The 19,620-nt window shown below is 48.3% G+C and overlaps 1 pseudogene across 1 annotated transcript in view; it reads right to left on the bottom strand.

The window, feature by feature from the left end:
* The window catches only part of LOC311106773 (syntaxin-binding protein 5-like), a 50,286-nt pseudogene extending 33,060 nt beyond the window's left edge, over positions 1–17,226 (bottom strand). The window contains exons 1-3 of the transcript in view: positions 17,135–17,226; positions 16,772–17,020; positions 16,356–16,665 (exon numbers count right to left, since the gene is read on the bottom strand). The product of the transcript in view is annotated as a syntaxin-binding protein 5-like (transcript). The remainder of the gene's footprint in view (positions 1–16,355; positions 16,666–16,771; positions 17,021–17,134) is intronic.
* Between the last annotated feature and the right edge of the window lie 2,394 nt (positions 17,227–19,620).

The following is a 19,620-nucleotide window of genomic DNA, read 5'->3' as shown; positions in this document are numbered from 1 at the left end:
GACACACCCCTGAACCTATAGCGCTAGCGCCTGCGCTTAGATTTACCATTGCGTTAGGTTTGTTCAAATAGAGCCTTTTGTCTTTCTTGGTCTTTTCTTTTGAATAAGTCCTCTGAGAGGCTCCTATTGTAGGAGAGGCCCAGACGGTCTCAGTAGGTGCAGGGAGGGAGGACCACTATCAGTAAGTCCTCTGAGAGGCTCCTATTGTAGGAGAGGCCCAGACGGTCTCAGTAGGTGCAGGGAGGGAGGACCACTATCAGTAAGTCCTCTGAGAGGCTCCTATTGTAGGAGAGGCCCAGACGGTGTCAGGAGGTGCAGGGAGGGAGGACCACTATCAGTAACAGCTTAGCTGCCTCTTATCATATATCATCCAGACTGCAGTGACAGATATTTATCACACCATTGTGAGGGCCATAGAATCAATCTCTGAGTTAATAGAACCTAATCATAATGCAATATACTTTTTTTAATTTTTATGTTACTGAACCTTTAGGCATCCCATTCAATGCCTACAGGTCTGGTTGCCTACAGTATGACTATGTGTGTAGTGAAATGAAAAAAATAACTTGTTAATTTTTTTTCAAAGAAATCAGTAACGGAAAATTGGTGCGTGCATGTGAATTCACCCCCTTTGCTATGAAGCCCCTAAATAAGACCTGGTGCAACCAATTTCCTTCAGAAATCACATAATTAGTTAAATAAAGTCCACCTGTGTGCAATCTAAGTGTCACATGATATCAGTGTATATACACCTGTTCTGAAAGGCCCCAGAGTCTGCAACACCACTAAGCAAGGGGCACCACCAAGCAAGCGGCACCATGAAGACCAAGGAGCTCTCCAAACAGGTCAGGGACAAAGTTGTGGAGAAGTACAGATCAGGGTTGGGTTATAAAAAAATATCAGAAACTTTGAACATCCCCCTGTCAGCTTCCTGCTTCTCCTGTTTGTCTCCGGGCCTCTAGAGGTCAGCTGTGTTCCCCTCTGCCTTAGTTCTTCCTCGTGTGTCCTCATTAGTTTGATCCAGGTCACCTGTGCCTTGTTTTCCCTTTAGTATTTTAGCTGTGTGTTTTCCCCTTGTTTCTCACTTGGTTATTGCGTCCTGACTATGTGTCTCCTGCTTTGTCCCACCGTGTCTGTCCTAGTAAGCTGTTCGAAGTTATCTTTAGTTTGTTTTTCTCCCCTCGTGGAGTTGTTTTGTTTTGCCTCCTGTTTTGGAACATTAAATCAACTTACCTGGAGTATTGCCTTGGGTGTTTCATTTGGGTCCTACAACACCTCCTCTGTGGCTAAGGGGTAGTACCCCCAGCTTTCCACATCTGAGACCGGAGTTCTAGCCCGGCTTGTGACAGAATAACCAAGGCACTCATGGACCCAGAAACACTCAGTTCCCAGGACCTGTTGGCGGTGATCACTCGACATGAGGCTTCTTTCCAGCGCCATGAAGCCGTTCTCAGCCGACAAGAGGAGCTGATGGCTAGTCATTCTCAACTCCTGGCCGAAATGATGAGTTCCCTCCGCCAGCTCTTTGAACGCCTCCCTGGTCCTCTCCCTTCCCCCAGGTCACCCCCCAGTGACGACAGGCCTTCTCGGTTGGCGGAGCCCCGACTACCACCTCCCAAGCCCTTTTCTGGGGATCCAAGCTCTTGCCAGGGTTTCCTCACCCAATGCTCCCTCACCTTCGAGCTCCAACCCTCAAGTTTTCCCACAGACCGTTCCAAGATTGCCTACATCATTACCCTTCTTTCAGACAAGGCGCTCGCCTGGGCTTCTGCGGTGTGGCAGTCCCAGGAGGCCTGTTGTGACTCCCACGCTGCATTTGTAGAAGAGTTCAAGCGGGTGTTCGATCATCCTGTCAGTGGGCGGGAGGCTTCCAAGCGCCTACTGTCTCTCCGTCAGGGCCCCCGAAGCACGGCAGATTTTGCCATTGAGTTCCGGACCATAGCAGCAAGGAGCGGATGGAATGATGAAGCGCTGAGGGTCTGCTTTCAGGGAGGGTTATCTGAGCCCCTTCAAGATGAGTTAGCCACCCGGGAACCAGCTGGAGATCTCGAGTCCCTCATAGCCTTGGCCATCCGCCTGGACAATCGTCTAAGAGAGCGGAGAACGGCTCGCCGTCAGGTGTCTCAGTCCCAAGTTCCTCTGAGCAGCTCTGTTTCTCCTGTTTGGACTCCGTCATTCAGAGCTTCCCCGGCTCCTGAACTGCTCCAGGATTCCCCGGAGAGCATGCAGTTAGGCCGTTCCAGGCTTTCTCCCAACGAAAGGGAACGTCGCATGAGGGAGCGTCGGTGCCTCTACTGCGGGGTTGCCGGCCACTTCCGCTCCACTTGCCCCGAGCTTTCGGGAAACGCCTGTCCCCGCCCAGCTACAGGAGGGCTGTGATGGGGAGAATTAGAGCGCCTCCTACTAACGCTGTCCTGGCTATTCCAGCCACTCTGTCCTGGGGGGGCCACCAGCATCGGGTCCAGGCTATGATCGATTCCGGTGCCGCAGGTGATTTCCTGGATGTAACCTTGGCTAAGGAACTTAAGATCCCTACCCAACTACTTCCTCAACCCCAGGCAGTTACAGCCTTAGATGGCAGACCTCTGGAACCAGGAAAGGTTACCGAGGCGACTCAGTCCCTGCGACTTACCATCTCTCAACACCAGCAGGAGGAGACCTTCTATCTTATTGACTCTCCCGAGTATCCTATTATCCTGGGTCACCCTTGGCTATGCAGACATAATCCCCAGATCGACTGGCCTACTGGCACCATTCTAAGCTGGGGTCCCACTTGCCAACTCACCTGCATGCTTCAGAGTCCCTCAGCCCCTAGTACCCAGTTTCAAGAGTCTGTTGACGTCTCCCGAGTCCCCAGTGTTTACCATCGGTTCAAGGCAGTGTTCAGCAAGGCCCGGGCTACTGCCTTACCGCCTCATCGCACGTATGACTGTGCCATTGATCTACTCCCTGGGTGCTGCCCTCCTAGAGGTCGGATCTTTTCCTTGTCCTCCCCCGAGCACGCAGCTATGGACACCTACATTAAGGAGTCCTTGGCAGCCGGCCTCATCTATGCCTCTACTTCCCCGGCTGGGGCGGGCTTCTTTTTTGTTGAAAAGAAAGACGGGGGTCTTAGGCCTTGTATTGATTACCGGGGACTCAACAAGATCACGGTTCGGAATCGATACCCCCTTCCTCTCATGGCCACTGCTTTTGAGCTGCTTCAAGGGGCTTCCATTTTTACTAAGCTGGATCTCCGCAATGCTTACCATCTCGTGCGGATCCGGCAAGGAGACGAATGGAAGACGGCGTTCAACACGCCCACGGGGCACTATGAATATCGGGTGATGCCGTTCGGGCTCACCAATGCCCCCGCAGTATTCCAAGCCCTGATTAATGATGTTCTCCGGGATATGCTTAATCTGTTCGTCTTCGTGTACCTGGACGATATCCTCATCTTCTCGAGGTCACTGAAGGAGCATGAGGGGCATGTTAGCCGGGTTCTCCAGAGGCTCCTTGACAATCACCTCTACGTTAAGCCTGAGAAGTGTGAATTTCATGTTTCTCAGACTCAGTTTCTCGGGTTTATTGTCACTCCCGGGCACCTAGAGATGGATCCCAAGAAGGTCAAGGCGGTCCACGATTGGCCCACACCTGCCACGGTCAAGGAGGTTCAACGGTTCATTGGCTTTTCTAACTTCTATCGGAAGTTCATCAAGAATTTCAGCTCGGTGGTAGCCCCCTTGACGACGCTTACCAAGGGGGGAGGGACCAAGATTCTCTGGGGTCCGGAAGCAGCAGGGGCCTTCGAGGATCTCAAGCGCCGCTTCACTTCTGCTCCGATTCTGGTGACCCCTGACCCAGAAAGACCTTTCGTGGTGGAGGTGGACGCCTCAGAGGTGGGGGTGGGAGCCGTCCTGTCACAGAGGGGTGCGGATGGGAGATTACACCCTTGTGCCTTCATGTCTCGCCGCCTGTCTGAGGCCGAGCGCAACTACCACGTGGGGGATCTAGAGTTGCTTGCGGTAAAACTGGCCTTGGAGGAGTGGCGCCATTGGCTTGAGGGGGCTCAGCACCCTTTCCAGGTTCTCACGGACCACAAGAACCTGGAATATCTCCAACAGGCTAAGCGGATGAACCCTCGGCAAGCACGATGGTCCCTTTTCTTTAATCGATTCCAGTTCCTCCTGTCTTACCGACCTGGCACCAAGAACGTCAAGCCGGATGCCCTGTCTCGAGTCTATTCTCCCGAGGTACGAGAGAAGCCCTTGGCATCGATTATTCCGAGGTCTAGGATCGTCGCACCTCTTCAGTGGGAACTAGAAAGAGGGGTACGAGAAGCTCTTGTCCATGAGCCCGATCCAGGCGGTGGTCCTGCCGGTCGCCTGTACGTTCCTCTCTCTGTTCGGGCCCGCGTCTTGCAGTGGGGTCATGAGTCGCCCTTGACATGCCATCCAGGCAGTGCTCGCACACTGGAGTTCCTCCGACGGCGGTTTTGGTGGCCGTCCATCAAGAAGGACGTGCAGGTTTATGTTGAGGCCTGCCCTGTGTGCAACCAGGGAGAGTCGACACGCCAGCGACCCCAGGGACTGCTCCATCCCTTACCTGTTCCTCGAAGGCCATGGTCACACCTTTCTCTGGACTTTGTTACGGGACTTCCTCTATCCCAGGGCAACACCGTCATCCTAGTGGTGGTAGACCGTTTCTCTAAGGCTGCCCGGTTTATTCCCCTGCCCAAGCTGCCCTCGGCTAAGGAGACTGCTGAGCTCCTCATGAACCATGTCTTCCGGATATTTGGTATTCCCCTGGACGTGGTCTCTGACCGAGGTCCCCAATTCTCGTCCCGGTTTTGGGGGGCCTTCTGCAGGCTTGTTGGGGCCACAGCCAGCCTATCGTCGGGGTTCCATCCAGAGTCTAATGGTCAAACGGAACGGATTAATCAGGATCTGGAGACCACCCTGCGGTGTATGGCGGCCAGTAATCCCACGTCTTGGGCCACCTATATCATTTGGGCTGAATATGCCCACAACACCCTCCAGTCCTCAGCCACCGGATTGTCCCCCTTCGAATGCCAGTTCGGTTACAACCCTCCATTATTTCCAGAGGAGGAGGCGCAAGTTGGTGTTCCCTCGGCCCAGCGCTTTGTCCAACGCTGTAGGCGGACCTGGAAGAAGGCCAGGCGTGCCCTCCTTCGGACCTCCCAGAGATACCAAAGTCAGGCTAATCGCCACCGCCGGACGGCCCCTAGTTTCCGAGCTGGTCAGAGAGTTTGGTTGGCCACTAAGAACCTGCCCCTCCGGGTCGAGTCCAAGAAGCTTTCCCAGAGATACATCGGCCCTTTCCGCATTGCTAGAAAGGTTAACCCTGTGTCTTATCGTTTGGTTCTCCCTCGTTCCCTTAGAATTAACCCCACTTTCCATGTTTCACTTATTAAACCTGTCTTGTCTTCTCCCTTTGCCCCCCCACGCAGACCCCCGCCACCTCCCAGGATCATTGACGGCCAGCCAGCCTACACAGTCCGCCGGATACTGGACTCCCGGAGGGTCCAGAACTCTCTGCAGTATCTGGTGGACTGGGAGGGCTACGGGCCAGAGGAGCGCTCCTGGGTTCCAGCCAGGGACATCCTGGACCCAGGGTTGATCCGAGATTTTCGCACCCGGGGGCCAGGGTGTTCTGGAAGGAACGTCAGGAGTCGTTCCTAGAGGAGGGGGTCCTGTCAGCTTCCTGCTTCTCCTGTTTGTCTCCGGGCCTCTAGAGGTCAGCTGTGTTCCCCTCTGCCTTAGTTCTTCCTCGTGTGTCCTCATTAGTTTGATCCAGGTCACCTGTGCCTTGTTTTCCCTTTAGTATTTTAGCTGTGTGTTTTCCCCTTGTTTCTCACTTGGTTATTGCGTCCTGACTATGTGTCTCCTGCTTTGTCCCACCGTGTCTGTCCTAGTAAGCTGTTCGAAGTTATCTTTAGTTTGTTTTTCTCCCCTCGTGGAGTTGTTTTGTTTTGCCTCCTGTTTTGGAACATTAAATCAACTTACCTGGAGTATTGCCTTGGGTGTTTCATTTGGGTCCTACAACACCTCCTCTGTGGCTAAGGGGTAGTACCCCCAGCTTTCCACATCTGAGACCGGAGTTCTAGCCCGGCTTGTGACACCCACGGAGCACCATTAAATCCATTATTAAAAAATGGAAAGAATATGGCACCACAACAAACATGCCAAGAGAGGGCCGCCCACCAAAACTCACGGACCAGGCAAGGGGGGCATTAATCAGAGAGGCAACAAAGATACCAAAGATAACCCTGAAGGAGCTGCAAAGCTCCACAGCGGAGATTGGAATATCTGTCCATAGGACCACTTTAAGCCGTACACTCCACAGAGCTGGGCTTTAGGGAAGAGTGGCCAGAAAAAAGCCATTGCTTAAAGAAAAAAAATAAGCAAACACGTTTGGTGTTCGCCAAAAGGCATGTGGGAGACTCCCCAAACATATGGAAGAAGGTACTCTGGTCAGATGAGACTAAAATTTAGCCTTTTGGCCATCAAGGAAAACGCTATGTCTGGCACAAACCCAACACCTCTCGTCACCCCAAGAACACCATCCAGTGAAGCATGGTGGTGGCAGCATCATGCTGTGGGGATGTTTTTCATCAGCAGGGACTGGGAATTGGTCAGAATTGAAGGAATGATGGATGGCGCTAAATACAGGGAAATTCTTGAGGGAAACCTGTTTCAGTCTTCCAGATATTTGAGACTGGGACGGAGGTTCACCTTCCAGCAGGACAATGACCCTAAGCATACTGCTAAAGCAACACTCGAGTGGTTTAAGGGGAAACATTTAAATGTCTTGGAATGGCCTAGTCAAAGCCCAGACCTCAATCCAATTGATTGCTGTACACCAGCGGAACCCATCCAACTTGAAGGAACTGGAGCAGTTTTGCCTTGAAGAATGGGCAAAAATCCCAGTGGCTAGATGTGCCAAGCTTATAGAGACATACCCCAAGAGACTTGCAGCTGTAATTGCTGCAAAAGATGGCTCTACAAAGTATTGACTTTGGGGGGGTGAATAGTTATGCACGCTCAAGTTTTCTTTTTTTTGTGTCTTATTTCTTGTTTGTTTCACCCCCAAAAATATTTTGCATCTTCAAAGTGGTAGGCATGTTGTGTAAATCAAATGATACAAACCCCCCCAAAATCAATTTTAATTCCAGGTTGTAAGGCAACAAAATAGCAAAAATGCCAAGGGGGGTGAATACTTTCGCAAGCCACTGTAAGTGTTGTGATGAGGCAGCATTCTCTCATATCCTGCGATGTAGACATCCAGGGGGATTGGTCTCTCTCTCTCTCTCTCTCTCTCTCTCTCTCTCTCTCTCTCTCTACTCTCTCTCTCTACTCTCTCTCTCTCTCTCTCTCTCTCTCTCTCTCTCTCTCTCTCTCTCTCTCTCTCTCTCTCTCTCTCTCTCTCTCTCTCTCTCTCCCTCAGAGCTGAATTACAGTCTGGCTTTCTAGTTAAACTCTTTTTGGAGGGTGGCTGGGAGGGGAAGAGTGAGGGGAGGGGTGATGGATTGCCTGAGGAATGGTCCTTACCACACATGTCATACAATATGGAAAGATGTATTGATGTGCTATCATGGAGATTTCCACACCATCCAGCATTCAAGAGGGGAGGAGAGGAGAGGAGGGGGAGGGGAGGTGAGGTGAGAGGGAGAGGAGGGGAGAGTGGAGGGAGAGTATGGGAGGGGAGGTGAGAGGGAGAGGAGGAGAGAGGGTAGGGAGAGGAGGGGAGGGGAGAGGGGAGGGAGAGGAGGGGAGGGAGGGGAGGGGCGTGGAGAGTCAGGGGGAGAAAGAGACGATAGAAGATGGTAGACGGCTACCCTCAGGGAATAAGGATGAGTGTCAAGAAAGGGAAAGAAGAGAGGAACGGAATCTTAGAGCGAGAGCAATTACCGAGACAAAAAAGAAGAGCATTTCAATAAACCTGAGCGTCTTTTCCTCGAGAGACAGAAATAGAGAAAAAAGAGAGAGAGAGGAATAGAGAGGTGAGAGAGAGAGTGAAACACTTGAGAGAGAGACTTAAGAGAGAGAGATAGACAGTAATAGGTGATAAGGTATTGAGAGGTTTGGTACAAGGAGGTGAGGTCCAGTCAGTCTCATACCCCAGGTGTTTTGGTGTTATGGTGTTATCTGCTAAATGGGTATTAAAGGTCATTAGAGCATCATGTACTGGTGTTAATTATTGATCAGCCCTGCAGAGATAAGGAGGGAGCGATGGAGAGAGTGAGGAGAGCCTTCGCTCGGCTGGGATGATCACATTTCTCCTGCTGCGCTTCGCTCTCTCGCTCTCTCTCCACTCTTGCTCTCTCTCCTCTCTTTCTCTCTCTCTCTCTCTCTCTCTCTCTCTCTCGCGCTCTCTCCACTCTTTCTCTCTCTCTCTCTCTCTCTCTCGCTCTCTCTCCACTCTTGCTCTCTCTCTCCTCTCTTTCTCTCTCTCTCTCTCGCTCTCTCTCCACTCTTGCTCTCTCTCTCCTCTCTTTCTCTCTCTCTCTCTCTCTCGCTCTCTCTGCACTCTTGCTCTCTCTCTCCTCTCTTTCTCTCTCTCTCTCGCTCTCTCTCTTTTCCTCTCGCTCTCTCACTCTCTCTCCCAGACATCAGATTACAGCACGTAACTTTTAATGTTTTCTCACATTGCATGTGTCTCATGTAGTGCATTTAGCCTACAGCAGGTTGCAGGGAGTCTACACTAAATACATCATAACTCTACAAGTCCTACATGAAGTACAGCACTACTCCATTGAGACCACCTCATTTGTCAGCCGGCTAATTGCTGTAGCTAAACTTCAGGTTTTTAGTGGTAGGTGCCTTTTTAATCAAGAGCAATTATTAACTTGTGTCAGTAACTGCTACACAGCCAGTGTTGGGATGGGTGGGTTAAGTAGAAATCGAAAATTCAACTGAATGGAAAAGGAAATCTTTGCCACCTTTGAACTTTTTCTGGCCCCATTGTTGACCCTTTGTCCCAGAGCCCATATTTAATCTAGCTGACAAAAGTCACTGTTTTCCGACGGCTATGATTTGTGCACTGCCCCCCTGTACTTAGTGAATCAGCTCTGGAATTGGGCCTACTGACATCCTGGAATTGTGCAGGAATGGACATGTTTTCCTGCTAACTACCAAGCAGTAAAAGCAGAGGAAACATATCTTTGACCATGCCTGTCATTAAGCCTATTGTATGTCAACAGGGAACTGTTTCATCCACAGGATATTCCAAAAGAAACATACTGCACCATCTCAATTGATATTGAGAAGATGTACAATGTCCTCCGTAATTATTGGGACAGTAAAGCATTTTTTCTTCTTTTGGCTCTATACTTCAAAAGTTTGGATTTGAAATCAAACAATGACTATAAGGTTTAAGTGCAGACTGTCAGCGTTAACCTGAGGGTATTTCCATCCATATTGGGTGAACCGTTTAGAAATTACAGCCCTTTCTGTACATAGTGCTCCCATTTTAGGGGAGCAAAAGTATTGGGACAAATTCACTAATATGTCCATTAAAGTAGTAGTAAGTTAAGTATTTAGTCCCATATTGATAGCACGCAATGACTACATCAAGTTTGTGACTTTACAAATGTGTTGGATTTATTTGCTGTTTGTTTTGGTTGTGTTTCAGATTATTTTGTTCCCAATAGAAATGAATGATATATAATGTATTGTGTCATTTTCACTTTTATTGTAAATAAATATAGAATATGATTCAAAACACTTCTACATGAATGTGGATGCTATCATGATTACGGATAATCCTGAATGAATTGTGAAAAATGATGAGTGACAAAGTTACAGACGCACAAATATCTCCAAACCTTTGAAGTATAGAGCCAAAAGAGAAAAAATGCTTCACTGTCACAATAATTACAGAGGGCACTATATCTTTGTAAAGAGTTCAGGTACTTTGAGCGAAAACATTATGTAATAGTCTGCAAGAAACCTCTGATATTTTGATATGGCAATATTTTTTAAATGTTTGGCAATCTGGTTTCTGTGTACTTACATTTCTGAGAGAAGATTACGGTCTCTACCTTTCAACCTTTGGTGGTCCATGGTAGCAGTGTGTGTGCACCTGCGTGCGTGCGTGTGTGTGTGTGCGTGTGTGTGTGCGTTTGTGCGTGTGTGTATGTACGTGTATGTGTGTGTGTGTGTGTGTGTGTGTGTGTGTGTGTGTGTGTGTGTGTGTGTGTGTGCGTGTGTGCATGCGTGCGTGTGTGTGTGTGCGTGTGTGCGTGCGTGCGTCTTTATGCCTCTGTGTGTGTGCTGATGGGTTGACCAGGGCAGGTCTTGCTACATTACCTCTCCATTACTCATTTGATATCCAGATTACAAAATGGAGGATGGAGATGGATGGCTGCTATGGGAGGTCATATAGCCCACTATACACACCGTCTTTGATTATTCCACCCATCTCTGAGTGTAAATGCTCTGTATAATATTACACTGACATATTGTGGCCATTTAACATCTGTAATATCCCCTAGATTATCCCTGTAATGTTTTACAGTACTGTACAACAAGAAATATTCAAATGTGATTTATATACTACATATGGAAGATGAAATGGGAGGAATAGAACATAAATCATATTGGACATGAGTGTTGATCTATAGGGCGATTCCATGCCAATGTAACCCCAAAATATTTTTGGTATCTCTGATTGTTCTGACAATTCTCATATAGAAACTTAATTAATAATATAATAATAATATGCCATTTAGCAGACGCTTTTATCCAAAGCGACTTACAGTCATGCGTGCATAAATTTTTGTGTATGGGTGGTCCCGGGGATCGAACCCACTACCTTGGCGTTACAAGCGCCGTGCTCTACCAGCTGGGAGGAAAGATGTTTGACATGCTTTTTACATTTGTATCACCATTTCTTTATTGCAAATCATGATGAAACTGGCCATTTTAGGCCCTTTCTAGACCTATACATGCCTCCTGTAAGACCCTATGATCTGTGAACCGTACATGATAGAGACAACAGGTTTTTTCGTATTAATATTAATATCTCAGAATTACCATTTTTGATTCTGTTCATTTGAAGACATTGTTTGGAACAAACTTTACAAGTAAGTACATGCAGTGCCTAGTGCTGTGTGTCGAGATGTAAAGTGTTATGTGTTGTCGACTGCAGCGATAGAGCAGGAACAAAAACGAAGTGGTGAGTTGTAATATAATTGAGTGCGCTGGTACATTGATTTTCTTGTCTCTCCTCTCTTCCAGGTAAGTGGATGTGTTTTGCTGTGGGGCTCGGGACCTGGGAGGTGGCGGTGGGTTGGTAAGTGTGGAATCATCGGCGCACTAGGCCAGCGGCTGGGTCCACACCTCTCATTAGACATACTGAATGAATGGACTGGAAAGGAAAGGGAAAGGGGGATACCTAGTCAGTTGTACAACTGAATACATTCAACTGAAATGTGTCCAACCCCTCTGAATCAGAGAGGTGCAGGGGTCTGCCTTAATCGACATCCACGTCATCGGCTAGCTAAGGGAATGAAATATGTGTTTCACCTTGCCTGGTCAGATGGTTACCTTTTAGCTTTGCCACCTATTATGTATCTCAGACTGTAGATGGACACTATCCATCTAAAGGAGAACAGCTGATGCAGACACTATTGAATACTGTAAGCATCCTTTACTGTCATTTACACCTGAAATCGATCCAAAATGCAGTTATTGGAGAATGTGTGTCGATACTCACATCCCAGTCAGTTTGCCAATGATCTCCCACTAATGAAGGAGCAGATTTCCCAATCAGCATGTTGGAGGTCATCCTATGACTATGAGGTGTCATTCTTTATTAATGGGGCTCCTCAGTAGGAGCCTGGTTAAACCAGACCGAATGCTTTAACCAGGCTCTCAGTCTGGCTATAGGACACCCAAAGCCCTGACTACGGCCCGTTAGGAGGATTGTAGCTGTATCGTGTTGTAAAAACACTAATATAATTTCCTCTGTCTAAAAAGGTCTCTCCATATTCAATAATGCTCTCATCTACTCCTCCTCACTGTGCTTAAAAATACTATAATTATACCTTTCACAGCCTTTTAAGCTCTCTCTCCCCTTCTCTCTCCTCTACCCCTTCCTCTTCCCCTCTCTCTCTCTCTCTCTCTCTCTCTCTCTCTCTCTCTCTCTCTCTCTCTCTCTCTCTCTCTCTCTCTCTCTCTCTCTCCCCCTCTCTCTCTCCATCTCCATCTCCATTGGCAATAATAGCACTCAAAATAGAAGCAGTTGTATCACTAATGGGAGTCTCTGACAACCCAACTTGACGCCTGGAACAAGCCAAATATGGCCCTTTGTGGTATGATTATGTAAAACAGCTCCGGCCCTCCTCCCCTCCCCTAACTGCATTGTGGGTATCCATTAGATCAGTGACACAGAGTAGGCCTCTGCAGTAGATCTGTCAGGTTGGATCTATCCTCCAGCCAAGAGGTGGTTACCTCTACCTCTGCCTCTACCTCTACCTCTGTCTCTGTCTCTGTCTCTGTCTCTGTCTCTGTCTCTGTCTCTGTCTCTGTCTCTGTCTCTACCTCTGTCTCTGTCTCTGTCTCTACCTCGTCCTCAACCCCTGCCTCTACCTCTACCTCTGTCTCTATCTCTGTCTCTACCTTTGTCTCTACCTCTGCCTCTGTCTCTACCTCTGTCTCTACCTCTGTCTCTACCTCTGTCTCTACCTCTGTCTCTGTCTCTACCTCTGTCTCTACCGCTACCTCTGTCTCTACCTCTGTCTCTGTCTCTGTCTCTACCTCTGTCTCTACCTTGTCCTCAACCTCTGCCTCTACCTCTACCTCTGTCTCTACCTCTGTCTCTACCTTTGTCTCTACCTTTGTCTCTACCTCTGTCTCTACCTCTGTCTCTACCTCTGTCTCTACCTCTGTCTCTACCTCTGTCTCTGTCTCTACCTCTGTCTCTACCGCTATCTCTGTCTCTACCTCTGTCTCTGTCTCTACCTCTACCTCTGTCTCTACCTCTGTCTCTACCTCTGTCTCTACCTCTGTCTCTACCGCTACCTCTGTCTCTACCTCTACCTCTACCTCTGTCTCTACCTCTGTCTCTGTCTCTACCTCTGTCTCTACCTCTGTCTCTGTCTCTACCTCTGTCTCTACCTCTGTCTCTACCTCTGTCTCTACCGCTACCTCTGTCTCTACCTCTGTCTCTACCTCTGTCTCTACCGCTACCTCTGTCTCTACCTCTGTCTCTACCTCTGTCTCTGTCTCTACCTCTGTCTCTACCTCTACCTCTGTCTCTACCTCTGTCTCTACCTCTACCTCTGTCTCTACCTCTGTCTCTACCTCTACCTCTGTCTCTACCTCTGTCTCTACCTCTACCTCTGTCTCTACCTCTGTCTCGCAAATAACAGAGGGACCCGCTCCGGTCACTTATAATGTCAACCAGCACTGTGCAGCACTGGGGATAGCTGTGAATAGCACACTCCTCTATGCAGACCTGACAGTTGCTGCATCCCCAGTGGATGTGGGCCTACCTCCAGAACACTGTGAGGTCAGAGATGGTGATGCTCTTCCATATGAACAGCTGATTGTTCTAGGTCTCCATATGGTGAGATGTGGAGGCATTGTGACCCCATGCCCTAACCCTAGGCCCTGTGCTGCTGCACATGTGTGACCCACATAGGCCTATTGAAATGTACATAGTGTATCGAGGGTTATGTAAACACTATAGATATAGATATGCAGTATTTGACCAGTTGCCCTTCTAGGCCCTGTGTCACTGTGCATCAAATACCTTTGACTGAGCTACATCTACAGTGTAGATGAGTACACCATTTTCGCTTTCAAGCTTGAATTCACACTGTATATTGATGTTGAGCGCTAACTGAAATGGAAAATATTGTCTCAATGACATGCACCGTATATGAAAGTGACAGATGTGGAAATCGTAAGAAAAAGTAATGGTAAATTCAGTGAATATTTTAAGATGACATGAAATGTAAAGTAATGTAAATATGAGAAAAATTCAACAAATTGCTCAGAGTGAAATTAGGTATACTCTAATTCCCCTCAAATTGCATTTTTCATTGTTTGCTATTACAAGGAAAACTCTATAGCCACAAGCGGAACAGAACTGTGTTAGTTGTGAAGAAGCTGCCTGCTTTGAAGAAGGGAATGGAGAAAAACACCCACGTCCCAGTGCTTTGAAAAGGTCACGTTCTGGACACATCTCCACATGTGTGTGGCTTGCATCTGTCATTACCAAAATCCTCAGCACAGCACAGAACACTTGCATTTATTATTGTCATCTTATTCACCACAGCACAGCACACACGGTGAAAGTTTCAAACTCATTCATATTTGATAGAGGACAGCATGGCGGATGATGCATAGAATTGATTAGCTCCTGCGTCATGTAGAGAAAGGGGAAATTCCACTGTACTTTACCTTTGCTGCCTACTGTTTATAGACTATACAGTACAGTTGACCTTAATAGCTGTAGGTCTAATTGTTGGTTTTCCCATGTGTAATTAGTTGAAGTTAAAGTTTTATTGTCACGTGCACAAGTACAGTGAAATGCTTGCAAGCTCTACCCAACAGTGCAATTATCAATATTAAAATAGTATAACTAATAAAAATATGTATACTGAGTATAACATTAAGAACACCTGCTCTTTCCATGACATAGACTGACCAGGTGAATCCAGGTGAAAACTATGATCCCTTATTGATGTCACTTGTTAAATCCACTTCAATCAGTGTAGATGAAGAAGGATTTTTAAGCCTCGAGACAATTAAGACATGGATTGTGTGTGTGTGCCATTCAGAGGCTAAATGAGCAGGACAAAAATATAAGTGCCTTTGAACGGGGTATGGTAGTAGGTGCCAAGAACTGCAACGCTGCCGGGTTTTTACGCTCAACAGTATCCCGTGTGTATCAACAATGGTCCACCATCCAAAGGACATCCAGCAAACTTGACACAACTGTGGGAAGTATTGGAGTCAACATGGGCCAGCATCCCTGTGGAACGCTTTCGACACCTTGCCCATTCCCCGACAAATTGAGGCTGTTCTGAGGGCAAAGGGGACTCAATATTAGGAAGGTGTTCATAATGTTTTGTATATATGATAAAGAAAACAGGAGAAATAAGAAATAGTAGAGGAAACTATATACAGGGTCAGTGCCAGTACCACATTTACAATGTGAAGGGATACTGGGATAATAAGTGCCTCTGCAGCCATAGAATCTGCCAATAGTTTGCGGTCTGTGGCCTTATTTCCATAACAAGTAAGTGGGGGTCTGCGACCAAGTTTCCAGTGTCTCTCTGGCCAAGGCATGTGCATCATGTAGATGTGACAGGTCAGATCACTGAGATCATGTGTTTCTCTGTTGTCTGATCTGATAGTTCTCCTGGGCAGGACACATGGACAGGAATATACAGGGCTGTATCTCAAAGGTTAACGTGGTAAGGGGTGGATGGATGCCTTACATTAGCCATAGTATTAATGACATTATGGCTTTGTAGAGCTATATGTTTGTTGCGTCAAGTTTGATCTACATTTTAGTCATTTAGCAGACGCTCTTATCCAGAGCGACTTACAGGAGCAATTATGATTAAGTGCCTTGCTCATTGGCACAGAGATTTTTCACCTAGTCGGCTTGGGGATTCGAACCAGCGCTGGCCCAACGCTCTTAAACGCTAGGCTACCTGCTCTCTATAACCTTTGGGACAGAGAGCTTCCTTGTTTTTATTTAATTCAAATTCAAATTCCATTGTAATGTCTAATTAATCTTTTGGGATAGTTACAGCTCTGTCATATCCTCAAATATCAAGATGTATACTGAACAAAAATACAAAACACAACAATTTCAAAGATTTTACTGAGTTACAGTTCATATAAGGAAATCAGTCAATTGAATTAAATTAGACCCTAATCTATGGATTTCACGACTGGTAATACAGATAGGCATCTGTTGTTCACAGATACCTTAAAAAAAAAAAAAAAAGGTAAGGGCGTGGTTCAGAAAACCAGTCAGTATCTGGTGTTCACCATTTGCCTCATGCAGCGTGACACATCTCCTCCGCATAGAGTTGATCAGGCTGTTTGTAATGGGGACACAGGAAGCAGGTGCAGTTGGTCCGTTTAATATAAACGAACATGGAGCGATACAAAACAAGAGAAGCGTCTGACATGGAAACAGAACCAATACTGCCTGGTGAGAAAAGCTAGATATAGGGGAAGTAATCAGGGTAGTGATGAAGTCCAGGTGTGCCTAATGATAGGGCGCAGGTGTGTGTAATTATGGTTGCCAGGTGCGCGTAATTATGGGTTGCCAGGACCGGTGGTTAGTAAACTGGCGACGTCGAGTGGGCGTAGACGTGACAGTACCCCCCCGCCCGACGGCTCCAGCCGCAAGATGACGCCAGCCAGGGGGACGGCCCTGAGGGTGAGGAGTGGGCCGGTCAGCGAAGATGGAAATCTCGGATGATGTTGGGATCTAGAACGTCGTCCACCGGAACCCAACACCACTCCTTTGGACCGTACCCCTCCTTTGTCCACCAGGTACTGGAGCCAACCCCCACGACGTCGGGAGTCCAGGAGGGATCTGACGGCATAGGCGGGGCTTCCCTCGATGTCCAGGGGAGGCGGAGGGGTGTCGTCAGTGACGGCATCAGCCAGGGGACCAGGAACCACCGGCCTGAGGAGGGAAACATGAAAATAGAGTGAGATCCGGTAGTTAGTGCGGAGCTGTAATCTATGTTACCTCGTTGATTCTCCGGAGGACCTTGAAGGGCCCCACAAACCGGGGGCTCAGCTTCTTACAGGGCAGGCGGAGTGGGAGGTACCTGGTGGAGAGCCAGACGTTATCAACAGGCTGGAACACAGGAGCCTCCCTGGGGAAGCGATCTGCCTGCTCCTTCGGGTGGCGGACGACGGGCTGGAGCCTCACTTGGGCATCGTTCCAAACCTCCTCTGCACGCCTGAACCACTCGTCCACCGCAGGAGCGTCGGTCTGGCTCGGGGTCCACGGCTGGTTGATAACCCAGAACACACTGGAAGGGAGTCAGCCCGGTGGAGGAGTGACGCAATGAATTCTAGGCGTACTCCGCCCAGGGAAGGAATCAGCCCACTCCCCCTGCTGGTCCTGGCAGTGACTCCTCAGGAACCTCCCCAGCTCCTGGTTCATACTCTCCACCTGCCTGTTAGACTGAGGCCGGTATCCGAAAGTGATGCTGACCGTGACCCCCAGCTTCTCCATGAAGGCTTTCCATACCCGTGATGTGAATTGGGGGCCACGGTCGGAGGCGATGTCCTCCGGAAGGGCATAGTGCCGGAAGACCTGCTGGAACAGTGCCTCAGCGACCTCGAGAGCAGTATGGAGAAATTTTTACATTACATTTTAGTCATTTAGCAGACGCCCTTATCCAGAGCGACTTACAGTTAGTGCATACATTTTTTTTTCATACCCCCTGTGGGAATCAAACCCACAACCCTGGCGTTGCAAACGCCATGCTCTATCAACTGAGCTACATCCCTGCCGGCCATTCCCTCCCCTACCCTGGACGATGCTGGGCCAATTGCGCGCCGCCCCATGGGTCTCCCGGTCGCGGCCGGCTACGACAGAGCCTGGATTCGAACCAGGATCTCTAGTGGCACAGCTAGCACTGCGATGCAGTGCCTTAGACCACTGCGCCACTCGGGAGACGAGAGAGACCAGAGAGAGGGATAAAACGGCAGGATTTAGAGAATCTGTCCACAACGACCATAGTGGTGAAACCATCAGATGGAGGGAGATCAGTAACAAAATCTATGGACAGACCTCTTCGGAATAGGGTGCGGAGCGCCGGCTCATTCCATCCGCTGGAGGCTGCCACAGTCCGGAAGGTGAGGGCGTACTCCGCAGCGGTCTGGGCACCCTGCCGGAGTAGTCGCTCACCTCCCTCTCTGCCCTTCAGTGGATGGTCAAAGACCACCCTGAACAGAGCCATGAACCCCTCATAGGAACCCAGCTCCTCCTCTCCTCGACAGCCGTAGTCCACTCCAACGCCTGCCCGGTCAGCAGGAAATGACCGCGGCAACCTTGGACCTCTCGGTTGTGGGAGCTCCCATCTGATGGGCGAAATAGAGGGAGCACTGTAGTTGGAGGCCACGGCATTTGGATGGAGTACCATCATACTTGTCCGGGAGGGACAGTTGAGCATCGCTGACCTGGGCGGACTGCTGGGTAGGATGGGGGACTGGCTCGCTGGGACGACTCGTGGTAGAAGGCCCTTCGCTATTTGAAGGTGAATTCTCTCAGGTGGTGTCGAGGCGGTGGAGGACGCAGAGGACCTCAGCCATAGCCGCACCCAGTTGCGCCAGCTGATCGTGGTGTAGGCGGAGTAGGTGTCCCTGTTCGTCCATCGTCTGGGAGATGTCTTTCTCTTCTGCTGCTTCCATATTGCGAGGCAGTATTCTTTAATGGAGACAGAGGGAGTCAGGTGTCGTTGGTGAGTTTAATATAAACTAACATGGCGCAATACAAAACAAGAGACGCGTCTGACATGAAAACAGAACCAATACTGCCTGGTGAGAAAAGCTACAGAGTGCTAGATATAGGGGAAGTAATCAGGGTAGTGATGAAGTCCAGGTGTGCCTAATGATGGGGCGCAGGTGTGCGTAATAATGGTTGCCAGGTGTGCGTTATGATGGGTTGCCAGGACCAGTGGTTAGTAAACCGGCGACGTCGAGCGCCGGAGCGGGGAAGTGGGAGTAAACGTGACACTGTTGATTTTGGCCTGTGGAATGTTGTCCCACTCCTCTTCAATGGCAGTGTGAAGTTGCTGGATATTGGCAGGAAATGGAACAAGCTGTCATGCACGTCGATCCAGAGAATCCCGAAAATGCTCAATGGGTGGCATGTCTTGAGTATGCAGGCCATGGAAGAACTGGGACATTTTCAGCTTCAAGTAATTGTGTACAGATCCTTGCGACATGGGGCCGTGCATTATCATGCTGAAACAGAAAAATAAGCTTTTTGTGCATATGGAACATTTCTGGGATCTTCTTTTTCAGCTCATGAAAAATCAATCACATTTATTTATAAGCCCTTTTTTACATCAGCAGATGTAAAAAAAATAAACAATTAACCTTCATCTGAACTGATGTGCATATTGTTGTCTGGTCTATAGATTGAAAAGTAGATAATTGGTCATGGGCTGTAGTAGCCTTTATACCAATGTCTCTCTCACATGTCTACTGAATGAGTTTAGTAATGTCCTTGTTTCAAATCTAAACAAAGATTATGCTAAATTAGTTCACAATTCTTATTCAGATCTCTTTTTATGATTGACTTCATTGTGTTTTGTTGTCTAGTGCATAAATATAATTAAAAGTTCAATCTCAAGAGCTCAATTTCTCTCAGAGAAAGGTTCCAATCAACCTAGTTCAGATCAGTCAGTGGCAGGGAACTGTAATGTTCTGTTTCTGTTCTCCAAAATACCTGAGCAGAAATAGCACATCATAAACATGATATTATCCTTGTAAAAGACCTCAGTGTTGCACAGTGTTTTGGTTCATTTACATTTACATCATTTAGCAGACGCTGTTATCCAGAGCGACTTACAAATTGGTGCATTCAACTTATGATAGCCAGTGGGACAACCACTTTTTT

This window comes from Coregonus lavaretus (genome assembly GCF_964263955.1).
Source record: "Coregonus lavaretus genome assembly, chromosome: 31".
Classification (NCBI taxonomy): domain Eukaryota; kingdom Metazoa; phylum Chordata; class Actinopteri; order Salmoniformes; family Salmonidae; genus Coregonus; species Coregonus lavaretus.
The sequence above is the reverse complement of the archived record's forward strand: the minus strand, read 5'-3'. Positions and strand labels throughout refer to the sequence as shown.